Source organism: Sus scrofa, chromosome 14, assembly GCF_054392235.1.
Source record: "Sus scrofa isolate SSC_HxYL_T2T_F1_AM1 chromosome 14, Sscrofa_HxYL_maternal_Yorkshire_Landrace_v2.0, whole genome shotgun sequence".
Lineage (NCBI taxonomy): Eukaryota > Metazoa > Chordata > Mammalia > Artiodactyla > Suidae > Sus > Sus scrofa.
Window position 1 is genome coordinate 164,390,192 of NC_139396.1, and position 18,080 is coordinate 164,408,271.

An 18,080-nucleotide genomic window follows, 5' to 3' on the forward strand; every position below is an offset into this window, starting at 1 on the left:
AGTGTTACAGACTTGGGCCCACCCAACAGGCTCTGGTGCTGGAATATTACAGGCCAAACAACCATAGAGTGAGCACAGCCCCACCCATTCACAGAGTGGCTGCTTAACCTCCTCCAGGCACACATCCACCTCTAAACACAGCCCTTCACATGTCTCTTCCCACCATAGGGACAAGACGCAGCTTTACCCACGAGTGGGCAGGCAGCAAGCAGTCCCTCCCACCAGAGATTCGGTGAAAGACCCTGGACAGAACTCACCTACCAGGGAAAGTCACCAGAGGCAAAAGTGGCTGAAACCCTGCAGCCTGCAGAAAGGAAACCACAACCAGAGAGTTAGACAAAATGCTGTGGCAAAGAATTATGTTCAGGTAAAGGAACAAGTCAAAATCCTAGACGAACACTAAGTGAAGTGGAGATAGGAAACCTACCTGAATGGTTAATGAACCTGACTAATAACCATGAGGTTGTGGGTTCGATCCCTGGCCTCACACAGTGGGTTAAGGATCTGGTGTTTCCGTGAGCTGTGGTGTATGTCACAGACATGGCTCAGATCCCACGTTGCTGTGGCTGTGGTGTAGGTCAGCAGCTGTAGCTCTGATTGGACCCCTAGCCTGGGAACCTTCACATGCCACTTGTGCAACCCTATAAATACAAAAAACAAAAGAAATATAAAAGAATGGAGGCACAGACCATGAAATTACAAGAAACCTTTAATAAAGAGCTAGAAGATTAAAGAACAAACAGAGAGGAACAATGCCATAAGTGAAGTGAAAAAGCACTGGAAAAATCAGTAGCAGAATTCATGAAATGGAAGGGTGAATAAGTGAGCTGGAAGACAAATGGGTGGAGATCACTGCCAATGAGTAGAATAAAGGGGAAAAAAATGAGGAAGGTCTAAGAGACCTCTGAGACAACATTTAATGGACCAACATTTGCATTAAATGCATCACAGACGGAGAAGGGCGATAGTGTTAGAGATGGAGAAATGTTCAAAAAGACAACAGCCAAAAACCTCCCTAATAAGGGAGAGGAAAGACTCCAGTCTGGGAAGGGCAGAGGGTCCCACAGGGATACGCCCTAGGAGGAGCCCCCCGGACACATATTAATCGAACTGAACAAAATTACAGACAAAGAGAAAATATTGAATGCGGTTAGGGAACAGGAACAAATAACAAGCAAGGGAATCCCCATAAAGTTTTCAGCTGGTTTTTTTAAGCAAAATTTCTGTAGGCTAGAAGGGAGTGGCACAATATGTTTTATTTTATTTTTTTTATTTATTTGTGTGTTTGTTTATTTATTTATTTTGCTTATTAGGGCTGCACCTGTTACATATGGAGGTTCCTAGTCTAGGGGTTGAATAAAAGTTGCAGCTACTGGCCTATACCCCTACCACAGCAATGTGGTATCTGAGCTGTGTCTGCAACCTACACTATAGCTAATGGCAGTGCCAGATACTTAACCCATTGAGGGAGGCCGGGGATTAAACCTGCATCCTCATGGATACTAGTCAGGTTTGTCACTGCTGAGCCATGATGGAAACTCTTCCACAATATATTTAAAGTGATGAAAGGGAGGGAGTTCCCTGGTGACCTAGTGGTTAAGGATTTGGCATTGTCTCTGCTGTGCTGCAGTTTCAATCCCTGGCCTGGGAACCCCACATGCTGTGGGCACAGCCAAAAAAAAAAAAAAAAAAGAGGGTAAGAAAAAAAAAAGTAATGAAAGAGAAAACTTACAACCAAAAATAGTCTACCCAGTAAGGTACTCATTCATATTTGATGAAGAAGTCAAAAGATTTAAAGACAAGCAAAAACTAAAAAGATTCTGTGCCACCAAACCAGCTTTACAACAAATGCTAAAGGAGCTTCTCTAGATGGAAAAGAAAGGCCACGTATAGGAAGAAGAAAATTACAAATGAAAAGCTTAGCTGTAAAGGCAAACAGAAAATAAAGTTAGGGAATCATCCACACACAAATGTGATATCAAAACCAACAATAGTGATAAGAGGAGAGTATGAATGCAGGGTATTGGAAAGGCATTTCAAATTAAGAGACCAGCAACTGAAAACAACCTTGTGTATGTATATATCTATCTATCTATCTATCTATCTATCTATATATATATATATATATATATATATATATATATAGAGAGAGAGAGAGAGAGAGAGAGAGAGACTGCTGTATCAAAACCTCATGGTAACCACAAAACAAAAATCTGCAATAGATACACACACACACCCACACACACACCCACACCCATACCCATACACAACAGCAATCCAAATATAGCACTAAAGATAGCCATCAAACCACAAGAGAAGAGAACAAAAGAGGAAGGGAAGAAAAAAGACCTACAAAGAAATCCAAAACAATTAATGAAATGGTAATAAGAAACACATATCGATAATTACCTTAAATCTAAATACTCCAAGGAGTTCCCATCGTGGTGCAGTGGAAACAAATCTGACTAGGAACCATGAGGTTGTGGGTTCAATCCCTGGCCTTGCTCAGTGGGTTAAGGATCTGGCATTGGCGTGAGCTGTGGTGTAGGTCACAGACATGGCTCAGATCTGGCATTGCTGTGGCTGTGGTGTAGGCCAGCAGCTGTAGCTCCAATTAGACCCCTAGCCTGGGAACCTCCATAAGCCACGGTGTGGCCCTAAAAAGACCAAATAAATAAATAAATAAGTACTCTAACCAAAAGACAGACTGGCTGAATGGATACAAAAACAGGACCCATATATATATAATCTGTCTACAAGAGACCCACTTCAGATCTAGGCACACATGCAGACTGAAAATGAGGGCATGGCAAAAGATATTCCATGCAAATGGAAATAAAAAGAAAACTGGAGTTGCAATACACATTTCAGAGAAAATAAACTTTAAAATAAAAATGGTTACAAAAAACAAAGAAGGACACTACATAATGATCAGAGCATCAATCTAAGGAGAAGGTATGGCAATTGGAAATATATATGCCCTCAGCACAGGAGCATCTATGGCAACTGCTAACAGATATAAACGGAGAAATCGAATTAACCCAATAATTGCAGTGGATTTTCACATCAATGGACAGATCATCCAGAGACAAAATCAATAAGGAAAAAGAAGCCATAAATGATTCATCAGACCATGTAGATTTAATTAAATTTTATAGATCATCCCATTCAAAAGCAGCAGAATACATTCTTCTCAAGTGCAAACGAAACATTCTCCAGGATAGATCACATGTTGATGCGTAAACCAAGCCTCAGTAAATTTAAGAAAATCGAGATCCTATCAAGAATTTTTTCAACCTCACAATTCAGTGGGATTAGAAATCAACTACAAGAAAAAAAACTGCAAAAAGAAAAAAGCCACCAACACTTGGAGGCTGAACAATGTGCTACTAAAACCCAGTGGATCACTGAAGTAATAAAAAGGTAATAAAAAATACCTAGAGACAAAAGAAAATGAAGACACAATGACCCCAAAACTATGAGATTCAGCAAAAGCAGTTCTAAGAAGGATGTTGATAGCAGTAGAAGCCTACCTCAGGAAACAAGAAAAATCTCAAAGAAACAACGGAAAGCAACTAGAGAAAGAAGAATAAACAAAACCCAAAGTGAAATCATTTTACTTTTTAGAATTTATTGAGGCTTGTTCTGTGGCCCAAGATGTGATCTGTCTTGGAGAATGACCTGTGTGCAGTTGAGAAGAAAGTATATTCTTCTGCTTTGGGGTGAAAGTTCTATAGATACTAGTTAAATCTATTTGGTCTAGTGTATCATTTAAGGCCTGTGTTTCCTTGCTGATCTTCTGTCTGAATGATCTGTCCATTGCTGTAAGTGGCATGTTAAAGTCCCTCACTATTATTGTGTTACTGGCGATTAGCCCTTTTTTGGCTGTTAGTAGTTGCCTTATATTTTGTGCTGCTCCTATGTTGGGTGCGTGTATTTTTAAAATTGCTATTTCATCTTCTTGTATTGATCCTTTCATCATTATGTAATGTCCTTCTTTGTCTCTTGTGGCCTTCTTTATTTTAAAATCTATTTTGTCTGATATGAGTATTGCTACTCTGGCTTTTCTATAATACACATTTTCACGTCATATTTTATTCCATCTCCTCACTTTAAGTCTGTATGTGTCCTTAGATCTTAAGTGAGCCTCCTGTGGACAGCATATATATGGGTCTTGCTTTTGAATCCATTCAGATAGTCTTTTTCTTTTAATTGGAGCCTTTAATCCATTTACATTCAAATAAATTATGGATAAGTATGCATTTTTTGACATTTACTTGAACTTTTTTTTGGATTGCTATTTTTGGTATTTTCTCTTCCTTTCTCCTTTTTGTTGTCTTTTCTTGGATTTGCTGACCATGTTTAGTGCTAGGTTTGGCTTGGTTTTACTTTTTTGTGTGTGTGACCACTATAGTTATTTGACCAGTGGTCCCCCCTCGTATTTTGACATATCCATCTATATGTGTGCAGAATTGTTTTGTCTTGCTGGTCCTCTTAAATGCAAATGCATTTTCAATGTTCTGCATTTGTCCTCTCCTCTTCTCGTGCCTGCTGGTTTAGATATCATATTTGTCAATGGGTGATTTTCCTACTTTTAAATTATCTTTGCCTTTACCAGTGAGCTATTCATTTTTAATATGATAGTTTCTAACGTGGCTTTTCATTTTCTGCTTAGAGAAGTTCATTTAGGAGTTGATGTAGAGCCGGTTTGGAGGTACTGAATTTTCTTAGCCTTTTCTTGTCTGTGAAGCTTTTGATCTCTCCACCAAATCTGAATGAGAGCTTTTCTGGGTGGGATATTCTTGGTTCTAGGTTCGTCACCTCAAATGTATTTTGCCAGTCCCTTTTGGCTTATAGAGGTTCTGTTGAGAGATCAGCTGCTATCCTTATGGGAATTACTTTATATGTGATTTGTTGCTTCCCCTTTGTGGCTTGTAATATTTTATGTAAGAGAATGAAATTAGAACACTGTCTAACACCATATGCAAAAATAAAATCAAAATGGATTAAAGATCTAGGTGTAAGGCAAGACACTATACAACTCCTAGATGAAAATATAGGCAGAATACCACTTGACATAAATCACAGCAATATCCTGTTTGCTTCACCTCCTAGAATAAAGACAATAAAGACACAAATAAGCCAATGGGACCTAATTAAATTCAAAAGCTTCTGCGCAGCAAAGGAAACCTTTAAAAAAATGAAAACACAATGCACAGAATGGAGAAAATTTTTGCAAATGACCCAGCCAACAAAGGTTTAATCTCCAAAATATACAAACAACACACACAACTCAACAACAAAAAAACAAACAACGGAATTGGAAAATGGGCAGAAGACCTAATGAGAAATTTCACCAAAGAAGACATACAGATGGCTAGCAGGCACATGAAAAAAATGCTCACCATTTCCAATTATTAGGGAAAGGCAAGTCAAAACTATGATGAGGTACTACCTCACTCCAGTCAGAAAGGCCATCATTAATAAGTCCTCAAATAAGAAATGCTGGAGAAGATGTGGAGAAAAGGGAACCCTTCTACACTGTTGGTAGGAATGTGAATTGGTACAACCGCTTTGGAAAACAGTATGGAAATACCTCAGAAAACTAAATGTAGACCTGCCATGTGATACAGCAATCCCATTCCTGGTCAGATATCCAGACAAAAATTTCATTGAAATAGATACATGCACCTGTATGTTCATTGCAGCAGTAGTGTCAATAGCCAGGACATGGAAGCAACCTAAATGCCCATCAACAGATGAATGGATTAAGAAGATGTGGTACGTATATACAATGGAATACTACTCAGCCATAAAAAGAACAAAACAATGCCATTTGCAGCAACATGGATGAAACTAGAGACTCTCATACTGAGGGAAGTAAGTCAGAAACAGAAAGACAGGCACCATATGATATCACTTCGATGTGGAGTTTAAAATATGGCACAACTGATCTATCTACAAAATCGACAAGTTATGGACATGAAGGGAAGACTCATTTGTGAGCGGGGAGGGGGAGGACGTGGGATGGATTGGGCGTTGGGGTTAGTAGATGCAAACTCTTGCATTTGGAGTGGATGGGCAATGAGATCCTGTTGTATAGCACAGGATCTAATCACTTGTGATGGAACATGATGGAGGATAATGTGAGAAAAAGAGTGTATATATGTATGACTGGATCACTCTGCTGTATAGGAGAAACTGACAGAATGTTGTAAATCAATCAAAATAAAAAATAAAAACCCCCAATGAGTAGAAGGAAGGAAATCATAAAGATCAGAGCAGAAATAAAGGAAACAGAGACGAAGAAAGCAATAGGAAAGATCAATGAAATGAAAAGCTGGTTCTTTGAAAATATCAGTAAACTTGATAAATCTTTAGCCAGACTCATCAAGAAACTAAGAGAGAGGGCTCAAATCAATAAAATTAGACGTGAAAAAGAAGTTACCGCTGACACCACAGACGTACAAAGGATCATAAGAAATTATTATGAGCAGCTATATGCAAAAAAAAAAGGACAACCTAGAAGAAATTGACAAATTCTTAGAAAGGTATAATCTTCCAAGACTGAACCGGGAAGAAATAGAAAACACGAACAGACTAAACACAGTACTGAAATTGAAACTGTGACTAAAAACTTCCAATTTAAACTGCAAGTCCAGACAAGATGGCTTCACAGGCAACTTCTATCAAACATTTAGAGAAGAGGAAACACCTATCCTTCTGAAACTATTCCACAAAATTGTAGAGGAAGGAACAGTGCCAAACGTATTCTTTGAGGCCACTATCACCCTGATACCAAAGCCAGAGAAAGATAATGGAAAAAAAAAGAAAGAAAATTACAGGCCAGTATCACTGATGAACACAGATGCAAATATCCTCAACAAAATATTAGCAAACCAAATCCAACAGTACATCAAAAGGATCATTCGCCATGATCAAGTAGGATTTGTCCCAGGGATGCAAGGAGTTTTCAATATCTGCAAACCAACCAATGTGATACTCTGCATTAACACTTTGAAGAATGAAAACCATGTGATCATCTCGACAGATGTAGAAAAGCTTTCGACAAAATTCAGCACCCATGCATGATAAAAACTCTCCAGGAAGTGGGCATATAGAGAACTCAACTCAACATAGTAAAGGCCAGATATGACAAAGACACAGCTAACATCATTATCAGTAGTGAAAAGGTGAAAGCATTTCCACTAAGATCAGGCAAAAATAAGGTTGTCCACCCTCACTACTTTTATCCAAGGTAATTTTGGAAGTCATAGCCATAGAAATCATAGAAGAAAAAGAAATAAAAGGAATCAAAATTGGAAAAGAAGTAAGACTGTCACTGTTTGCAGGTGACATAATTCTATATGGAAAAATCCTAAAATGGTATCGGAAAATTGCTAGCACCAATCATTGAATTCAGTAAAGTTGTGGGATACAGAATTAATATACAAAACTCTCTTGCATATCTATACACTAACAACAAAATATCATAAAGAGAAATTAAAGAACAATCCCATTTACCATCACATCAAAAAGAGTAAAATAAGCCTAGTAATAAGCCTTCCTAAGGAGGCAAAAGACCTGTACTCTGAAAACTCTAAGGCCCTGGTGAAAGAAATCAAAGATGACACAAACATATGGAAAGCTATACCATATTCTTGGATTGAAAGAATCAATATTGTCAAAAATCCTATATTACCCAAGGTGATCTATAGATTCAAAGCAATCCCTATCAAATTACCAATGGCATTTTTCACAGAGATAGAAGAAAAAAAAGTTTAAATTTGTATGGAAATACAAAGGACCCCGAATAGCCAAAGCAATCATGAGAAAGGAAAACGGAGCTGGAGGAATCAAGCTCCTTGACTTGAGACCATACTACAAAGCCACAGTCATCAAAACAGTATGGTACTAGCCCCCAAACAGAAATATAGATCCATGGAACAGGAGAGAAAACCCAGAAAGAAACCCATGCACCTATGGTCAGTTATCTGACAATGGAGGCAAGAATATATGATGGAGAAAGACAGTCGCTTCAATAAGGGGCTCTGGGAAAAGTGGGCAGCTACATGCAAAAGAATGAAACTAGAACATTCCCTAATCCATACAAAAAATAAACTCAAAATGGATTAATGACCAAATGTAAAACCAGATACTGTGAAACTCCTAGGGGAACACATAGGCAGAACCCACTTTGACATAAATTGCAGCAATATCTTTTTGGATACCATTTCCTGAAGTAATGGAAATGAAAAACAAAAATAAACAAAACTTGGAGTTCCCATTGTGGCCCAGTGGAATTGAATGTGATTAGTATCCATTAGGATGTGGGTTTGATCCTTGGCCTCCCTCAGTGGGTCAGGGATCCAGCGTTGCCATGAGCTGTGGTGTAGTCGCAGACACGGCTCAGATCCCACATTGCTGTGGCTGTGGCATAGGCCAGCAGCTCTAGCTCTGATTTGACCCCTGGTTTGGGAACCTCCATATGTCATGGGTGTGACCCTAAAAAGCAATAAATGAAACAAAAATAAACCAAACTTAAAAGACAACCCACTGAATGGGAGAAAATATTTGCAAATGAAGTGACCAACAAGGGATTTGTCCCCAAAATATACGAACAAACACATGCAGATCAATATAAAAAAAAAACCCAAACAACTCAGTGAAAAAATGGGCAGAAGACCTAAATAGATGTTTTTCCAAAGAAGACGCAGAGATTGCCAAAAGCATGTGAAAGATGCTCAATATAGCTAATTCTCAGAGAAATGCAAATCAAAATTACTACGAAGTATCACCTCACACCAGTTAGAATGGCCATCATCAAAAAGTCTACAAAGAATAAGCAGAACTGCTTACTGGTCTTTGAGGGAACAGGCACGCCTAACAGATTCCGGTTTTATCCAGTTATTAAAAGAGCTGACTGCAAAGAAGCCATTCCAGGCTCAGCCCTGGCCCGGATGGGGGTTTGCTGTGCTTTTACAGGTGGGCCGGCTTTCCTAGCTGTCCCCCACTCCACCGGGCCTCAGCCTCTCTGCCCACTTCTGGCTCCAGGTTCTCCTGGCACTGGAAACAGCTCACTCTGCTGTTCTCATTCTTGAAGGGGGAAAAGGCCCAGAGGGTCTAACCCCAGTCTCACTGAGAGAATGATGTGTTTAAAGGACACGTCCGAGGTTGTTCCTCTAAATGCAGAACTAAATCAATTGACTGAGGCCATTTCAGAAGCTGGGGCCCCTTCCCCATATTGCTGGCATCTTCTGGGCACTGAACCCCTTCAGGCTTCATGAGTCAGGAAGGTGCTGCTGTCACTGAGACCTGATATTTTCGGCAGGGATATTTTTCCTGATCACGGGCTGCCCCTACGAGCTTGGGGAAGGCATATCCCCTGCTTTGAGACCACAAAGTCATGATTAGAACAGTGACAGTACAACTCGTCACTCGATCAGGTCGGGAAACCCTCAAAGGGGTGCTTGACTTAGTTGACAAACCTGTGTGTGGGGATGTCTGTGGTTCACAGCGGCTTTTTCTTGGTTGGAGGTTTTTTCCTTTCATCATGTTGAGTATAGCATGCCACTCCCTTCTGGCCTGCAGAGTTTCTGCTGAAAAATCTGCCGATAACCTTATCGGGGTTCCCTTGTATGTTATTTGTTTCTTTTCCCTAGCTGCTTTCAAGCTTTCCTCTTCGTCTTTAATTTTGGTCATTTTGATTAATGTGTGTCTTGGGGTGTTCCTCCTTGGGTTTATTTTATATGGTCCTCGTTGTGCTTCCTGGATTTGAGTGAGTGGTTCCTTCCCCATGTTAGGGAAGTTTTCGGCTGTTATCTCTTGGAATGTTTTTTCTGTCTCCTTCTCTCTCTCTTCTCCTTCTGGCACCCCTATAATACAGATGTTGGTGCGTTTCACGTTGTCCCAGACTTCTCTGAGACTCTCTTCATTTTTTTCAGTCTTTTTTCTCTCTTTTGTTCCTCATCCATAATTTCCACTAATCTGTCCACCTCGCTTATTCCTTCTTCTGCCTCCTGTATTCTGCTGTTGGCTGCTTCTAATGAATTTTTTTATTTCAGTTATTGTATTTGCATATCTTCTTGCTTAAGTTTGATATCTTGTATCTCTTTGCTCAGTGTTTCCTGTGAGTTATCCATCTTTGCCTCCAGTTTATTTCCAAAGTCTTGCATCATCTTCAGCATCAACAGTCTAAAGTCTTTTTCCTGGAGGCCGAGAATCTCCTGACCACTTAGCCGTTTTTCTGGGGTTTTTTCTTTCTCCCTCATCTGAGTTATAGTTCTCTGTCTTTTCATTTTTACAGGTTTTTGGTGTGGTGACCTTTTTACAGATAATCAATTTGTAGCTTCTCTTACTTCTGGTGTCTGCCCCCCTTGTGGCTGAAGTCAGTATGGGGGGCTTGCTGTAGGCTTCCTGATGGGAGGGACTGGTGCCTGCCCACTGGTAGGTGGACCTGATTCCTATCCCTCTGGTGGTGGGGTGGGGGCTTTGTCTCTGGATGAGATTAGAGGTGGCTTTGTGCTTGGAGGGTCTTTAGGCAGCCTGTTTACTGATGGGTGGGGCTGTGATCCCACCTGGGTTGTTGTTTGGCCTGGGGCTTCTCAGCGCTGATGGGTGGGGCCAGATTTTCCCAAAATAGCCACCTCCAGAGAAAGGCACTTTTTTCTGCTGAATATTTCCGAGCGCTTTGCTTCCAATGCCCTTCCCCCTCAACAAGCCACATTCACCCCATTTTCCCAGGAGATCCTTCAAGAACTGCAGTCAGGTCTGACCCAGATTCCTGTGGAGACTTCGCTTTGCCTTGGGATCCAGTGCATGTGAAAGTCTGTGTGCGCCTTTCAAGAATGGGGTCTCCATTTCCCCCATTCCCATGGAGCTCCTGTGCACAATGCCAGGGGCTCTAGGGGCTCTTTTTCCCAATGCCAGATCCCTAGGTGTGGGGACCTGATGTGGGGCTCAGAACTGTCATGAGTCTCTGTGATACAGTTACTTTCCAGTCTGTGGAGCTTCCTGCTCAGGAGGTATGGGGTTGCTTATATTGCATAATCGCCGCCCCCCCCCCACCTCTTGATGTGGCCTTCTCTGTCTTCTGAAGTAGGATATCGTTTTGAAAGTTTCCAGTTCATTTGGTAGAAGATTGCTCAGCATTTGGTTGTGATTTTGTTGTTTTTAGGAGAGAAGTTGAACTCCAGGCCTTCTATTCTGCCATCTTAATCCAACAGTGGTGTTTTCTTTAAGCTGATCTGGGTTTGGGTTGGAAGAAATGGCCCCCCACCCCAGTAAGAAATAATCCTGTGATCTGTTCTGTGACAGTGGCCATTGCTTCCTCAGGAATGATCTCCTCACTGTCTGGAGAGGGCTTGCGTGTGTAGAGATGGGGACTGTGCCTGAGGCAGGCGGTCCTGAAAGCAATTCCAGTTAGGACTGTTCTGTGGGGTGCTGTAACCTCGATAGCCGTGCGTCATTCTGAAGTGCCCAGGCCTGCATGGCCTTTGCAGTGAGCTGAGGCTTATGCACCTGTCATCGTCAGGTTCTCTCTTGAGATGTTGCTGTGTCTATGGTCATGGACAACAAACAAGACCTTTTTTTTTTTTTTTTTGCTTTTTAGGGCCACACCCACAGTGTATGCAAGTTCCCAGGCTAGGATCAAATCAGGGCTACAGCCCCCTGCCTAGGCCACAGCCATAGCAATGCCGGATCTGAGCTGCATCTGCGACTGACACCAGAGCTCATGGCAATGCTGGATGCATGACCCACCGAGAGAGGCCAGGGATCGAACCTGCACCCTTATGGATACTAGTTGGATTAGTTTCTGCTGAGCCACGATGGGAACTCCCAACACACACGATTGAGAAACATGAAATTCATCTGCAACTGGGCTCATTTCTAAAATCCCAGCGCAGAATCAGCTAGGACGAGGGCCATGGGAAATGTCCTTGAGCTTGCCCTCCCCACGCCTGGATGCATCATGCCAGGGACCAGGCGTTCACTGGGGGCGGAAACAGCAACATCAGGTTCCAGGAGCACCCTTTCCTCTTTCTGCTCCCTCCCGTGTGTCTGCCCCGACCCTTGCCTGTGAGGTCCCCACTCTTCCAAAACGGCCCGAATCACCTCTTGCCCTTTCTCTGCCCGGACTTCCTGTCCTCATCTCGATGGTGCCTCCCAGCTGGAACCTCACACCTGTCCCCCCTCAGCAGCTTAGCTCCCCCTCCTGACTCCAGGCAAAGTGCCCTGTGCCCAGGCCTCCTGCCCACCCCTGGAACTGGCCCTGTCCCCAAGCAGACGGCCTCCCTCAGCTGAGCCCAGACTATACAGGTCAGGGTGTGATGCTGCTTGAGGAGGAAGCTCATGACCATCCCGGGCAGCTCATCAGGGGATGCCCACATGTCAGGGGCAGAGTCGGCTTTGGGCAGAGGGAACAGGAGGCTACGTTTACTGGAGCAAGGGTGAGGCTGGACCCCGGGTGGCCAGGACAGAACTTGTGGACACCATGCTCCTGAAGGGCTCTGCCGGGGAGGTCATTTTGTTGTGACGGGTGTGAGAGTGCACTTGGGAAGATGGACGTGAGCCCCAGTCCAGGGGGGTGGCAACAGGATGGACAGAGCTCCTGCCCATTTCTCTTCAAGGGGCTCGTGAGCTGGGGAGGCACAAGTCTAATGAAATATAAAATTATTTTCATTCCAGGTGGGTCTGAGATGTGACGGCACCTTGCCCTACTTATGTGGATGATGAATTTCACACACTTGTTTCCAGCTCATCTGCAGAGCAAGAAAGAGTCTGAGCAGAGTAGTTCAAGGCCATGAGTAACCAGTCTCAGGTGACAGAGTTCGTACTCCAGGGCCTCTTGGAGGCACCACACCTCCAGGTCCTCTTCTTTGTCCTCTGCCTCTCCCTCTACACCATGGCACTCTGTGGCAATTCCCTCATCGTGGTGGCCATCAGCTGCAGCTCTGGGCTCCACACCCCTCTGTACCTCTTCCTGGTCAGCTTGTTGGTGTTGGATGTTATCTGTGCATGCCCTGTGGTACCCAAGCTGCTTGAGATTCTGATGGCAGAGAAGAGAGGCATCTCCTACAGGGGCTGCATGGCCCAGATGTACTTCCTGTCATGGTCGGTGGCAGGGGAGACGCTGCTCCTCACAGCCATGGCCTACAAGCACTACGTGGCCATGTGCCGGCCACTGCACTATGGCTCCATGACGGGCCCTTGGGTGTGTGCGGTGCTAACAGGAGCCGTGTGGGGCACCAGCATGTTGGGGGCTGGAGTCAATACTTGCCTGATGCTGCGGCTGACCTTCTGTGGGCCCGACGTGGTCGAGCCCTCCTTCTGTGAGATCCCCCTCTCTTCCTCTGCTGCTGCTGCTCTCCTGTCCCTCCACATATCTGAACGACACCATGACAGTTGTGGCTGATGTCCTCTTTGCCATGCTGAAGCTCCTGCTCACCGTGGCTTCCCATGGCTGCATAGTCGCCAGCATCCTGGGGATCCACATGGCCGAGGGGAAGCAGCGGGTCTTCTCCACCTGCTGGTCCCACTTGCTGGTGGTCACCGTGAACTACTCCACTGTCATCCACACCTACATGAGCCCTGGCTCCAGCTACTCCCCTGGGGCGGGCAAGGCGATGGCTGTGCTTTACTCCTCTGTGAGCCCCACCTCGAACCCTCTCATCTATACCTTGAGGAAAAAGGATGTCAAGGCAGCCCTCAGGAATGTCTTCACACTTTGGGCAGGAAAACTGTAGATGCACTGTCTACAGGTGGGAAGTGCTGGCTCAGGGAAGCGGAAGACTCTGAGTTATCGTTACTTAGAACGTACTCAGTAGGTGGCATCTTCTACCAGGAACCAAAGACTAAACCCATCGACACACAGTATCTCCTATTTAGAAACATGTGCTCTAGACCTTTTTGAATTTAGACCAGCAGAAATAGGGCCCCTTGAAAACCCTTTGACACTACACTGATGGGGAGCTTAAGCACGTTGACGTTTGCATTAACTACTGGCAATAAGGCGTGTGCTCGGTGAAAATGCCAAGTGACAGGACAAAACGTGTCACACCCACGATATTCTGTAGGGACAACCTCCAGACTCAGTTTCTGGTTGCCATCAAGCCCGGCACACCGAACACTGCTCTGTGACGCTTTGCCTGGATGCCTGTGGTGTGGGAGCTGCTGGAGACACAGCGGCATGTCCAGGGGGCTCAGGGCATGTGGGTTGTGGTGAATGGGACCTCAGAGGACAGGGGGCCTGTGGTCAGCCAGAAGAGCTCTGAGAAAAGGCTGGGATGTTAGCGGGGTGTGAAGCACTTGAGGGGGCTGGCTGCATCCTGCAGAATGTGGATCTAGAAGGCACTCGATGGCTGCTGCTCCTGCAAGAGGTGGCTAGTGATGACAAGGACTGTGAGGGAATCTGACGTGCTCTGCAGGACGTGCTCACCCTCTCCTGGGGTCCTCCGCTGGAGCTCTTTCTGCCAAAAGCCAACATGGCCTGTCTCCTCTCCTGCCCTGCACCGTGGTGCCCATGAGAGGCAGTGGTGGCACTATCAGGGTCAGAACCCCTCACAGACAGAGCATAGATGCCCGGCAGGTGCCAACTCACATGTGGTGCCACTGAGGAGGCAGCCTTCTCCATCCTAGCTCTGCAGGAAGCACTGTGAGGAGAAGCTGCAAAAGACAGTGAGTGATGATTAGGAGAGTAAAGTGCCACCCAGGGGCTAAAGACGCCCCTGCAGCCAGAGGTGTTTGCCAGTTGTTCACAGAAAAGGAGTTAGTGTCAGTTCCCTGCTAGGGATGACCCATGCACGTGTGTGCACGCCCCTGCGTGTGCAAGCGCATGGATGTGTGTGTCTGTGCCTTAACGCCTGTGAGGTGCAGCTGTGGGTGCCCACGTGTGTGTCGCATGTTTGGGTTCAGAGTTCAGTAAACTCTCTGCTTTCACATTCCATCACGTGTGCAGACTTCACTTTCTACCTTTTGTGGGCTATGGAATTCCAAAATAAAGAGCCTGTCAGGGCTGTTGAAGCCGCTAACTTTAGGTATCTGCAGCAAGGCACTCCATCTGAGAGTCTATTCTAGACTCTGGAATAGTCTGGGAAAGCTGTGCTCCCCAGTAAAGGGTGGCCTCAGAAGGCTTATTCTTTGTGGGTATTCTGGGGTTATGCGGGCTGACCTGAGGAAAGACTTGAAAAAAGTGGAGCTAAACCATCACCCTGAGGACAGAAAGGAGGGAGACTTGTGACACTTACTCAGAAGGAGGACCTACAGCAGTGAGCGACGAGGCAGGTGTGGGATTCAGGGAGGAGCACCAGGAGAGCCCCACCCAACCTCTCTTGTGGAGGCTCGTGTGGGTGTGTGGACGTGTGCACCTCTGTGGACACGTGGATGTGTGAACATGTATGTATGGGTGGTAGACATGTGTGAGTGTGATGTCTGTAGTTTGTGTGTGAACATGTGAGTGTGTAAACGTGTGAGAATATCCAGGTGGTGGGTGTGTGAGCATGGTAAGGATGCATATGTGGGTGTTTCCTCTAGTGTGGCGTACGAGCATTGTGTGTGGTGTGTGAACATGTGTGTCTATGACTATGTTTGAGTGTGAGTACATACGAGTGTGTGTTAGGCACTCTGTGTGGTCATTGCCTGTTTGCACCTCTGCTCTGCCACTGACCTGGGAGCAGCAGCAGGCGGGCTGATATGTTGGAGTGCATCCTACAGCCTGAGCCAGGCTTCGCACAAGACGAAGCTCAGAGAGCACGGGTGGGTTGAGCAAGGAGGAGGCTGATTTCACTCCAGGGACTCCATCCATGGGAGATACGCTGGGGGCTCTCCAGGTCTCACCTCTCCCTGCCCTTTTCCCATTTGCAGTTAGGGTCCTCGGTTGTTCCAAGCATTTCAAAGAAGATGTTTTCTGCTGCTGCGTGTAGAAACCTCCACTTCCGACTCTGCGACTAACTGTGCAGTGTGGCCTAGGGGTGCCTGATGCAGTGGGTCGGTGGTACCATGAAACCAGATCACCTTCCAAAGGAACTGTGGCCACAGCTGCCTTCTCCAAGGTGCTTCCAACATGGTCTTGGCTGTGGGCAAAACAGGAATCACAGCTCTTGACTCTGCAGACCCTGAACTTTCCTCTGCCGTGTTTTGTCAAAGGTTGCAGGGACGGGGCTCACCAGCCCCCAAGTCCACAGCACACACACGCCACTCAATCTCAAGCCATATCACACTCACACCAAAGGCACCTCTTGTCAAGGGCCTTCTGGCACTGCTAGCGTTTTCAGCAGAGGAAGAGGACCAGAAGGAACTGCAGAAGAATCTGAGGTGCCCAAGCAGCCCTGGGTCTGGGGTTCCCATATAAGCCTTTGCAGGCTGAGCTGTTCCCACCAACCGGAAGTCCCTGAAAAGGTGGGGGCACTGAGCCTCAATGTTAGCTTTTCTCTGAACCGATGTCCTTCCTCCTTTGTCACCCCAAAAGAGTCTACAAACCTCCATCACCTAATGTTTCGGTGCAAACTCTGTACTAGACTTTTAAAGCCTGCAACCCTGGTCAATGGGGGAAATCAGCAAAGATGGAGAGAAGAAGCTGCTTCCTTGGGCAACAAGGGCGCCACGCTTGGCCATGTGCCCCTCTTCCCTGCGCTCAGCCCCCAGCCCTGGGCAGCCACACCTCCACGGTCCTGCCCATCACCAGCACGTGAAGCAAGCTTCGCAAAGGTGTCCTATTGACCTCCCATTCACTGGAAAGGCTGCAAACAACTCAAAACTGTGTTGGGGGTCTCCCCTGGGACTCCGCTTCTCTGAAGGAAAGGAATGGCCCTCACAGCCTCATCTGACTGTGGGACAGGAGGGCAGCAGTTGCCTTGGGTGGCCCTTCCCGCTGCTCTCTCAGAGTCTATGCTGCAGCTTCACACGAGGCTTCTCATGGCCTTGCACTCCATCAAGGACACCCACAGCACAGAGGCGAAGAGCCACTCCTAACCAGCCCCACTGTGGACATTTAACCTACCTAAACTCACAGACTGGCACCATCCAAATCCGAGTCAGAACCTGCAGTCCCTCATTCGTTCAGCCAAGGTTTCTCCAGACCCTCTGCACATCGGGCCCTGGGTGGCACTTGGCTGCCCTCTTCCTGGGCCAAGGTCCTGAGGAGGTGGTTCCTGCCTCCGTTTTCTCCATGGTTTCAGAATTTGGCACAGAGTTTGTCTTAATCCTGTCGCTAATGATTGAATGATGGAGTAAATGAAAATGAACTTTCAGTGTCAACCTGTCTGAACACATCTTTAGATGTGAGCAGTCCCTAAAAGTGTGGCAAATATCCAACCTCAGCTGTGCATTCTTGGCGAATTCACAGACACACTTGCTATGTTAGAAAAACAAGCTCTGGAGCAACCTGAGTGGTAGACTCAGCTGACACATCAACGGAACCTATGATACTTGAAAATGACCAAAACCGAGTTTTCTACCGTGTATATTTTAAGAGATTTAAATTGTTCTCTGCATTGCAAATTCTTTTTCCACATAGGAAACACCTTAGCTAACTTGTAGTGCTAATTAGTCACTTAAAAATGGCTGATTAACCCAGGGAACTTTACCCAATGTTCTGCGATATCTATATGGAAAAAGAACCTGAAAGGGAAAGCATGTGAGAGAGAGAGAGAGAGTGTATGTGTGTGGGTGTGGGTGTGTGGGTGGGTGGGTGGGTGGGTGTGAGGGTGTGTGTGTGTGTGTGTGGGTGGGTGTGTGTGTGTGGGTGCGTGCGTGCATGTGTGTGTGGGTGGGTGGGTGGGTGTGTGCGCGGGTAACTGCATCACTTTGTTGTCGGGCAGAAATGATCGCAACACTGTAACAACTATCCTTCAATAAAGCTTTTTGAAGAAGCAAAAAATGGCTTATTTTTTCTGATTAGTTAATTCTTCTCAGGTGCTAAACGAGGGGTGATTGGGTATCCGTTTTTGGAATGAAATGCAGTGGCCCCTCGAACAACGCGAGTTTGCACTGCGAGGGTTGGCTCGCATGCACTAGTACTACATGGTCCTCGTTTGGTTGTATCATGGATGCAGGGGACCAGCTAAAAGTTATAGAGGTAAGGG

At 45.4% G+C, this 18,080-nt stretch overlaps 1 pseudogene; it reads left to right on the forward strand.

Moving 5' to 3' along the window:
• The first annotated feature begins 12,802 nt into the window (after positions 1–12,802).
• Positions 12,803–13,745, forward strand: LOC146397174 (olfactory receptor 13A1-like; annotated as a pseudogene).
• The last annotated feature ends 4,335 nt before the right edge of the window (positions 13,746–18,080 follow it).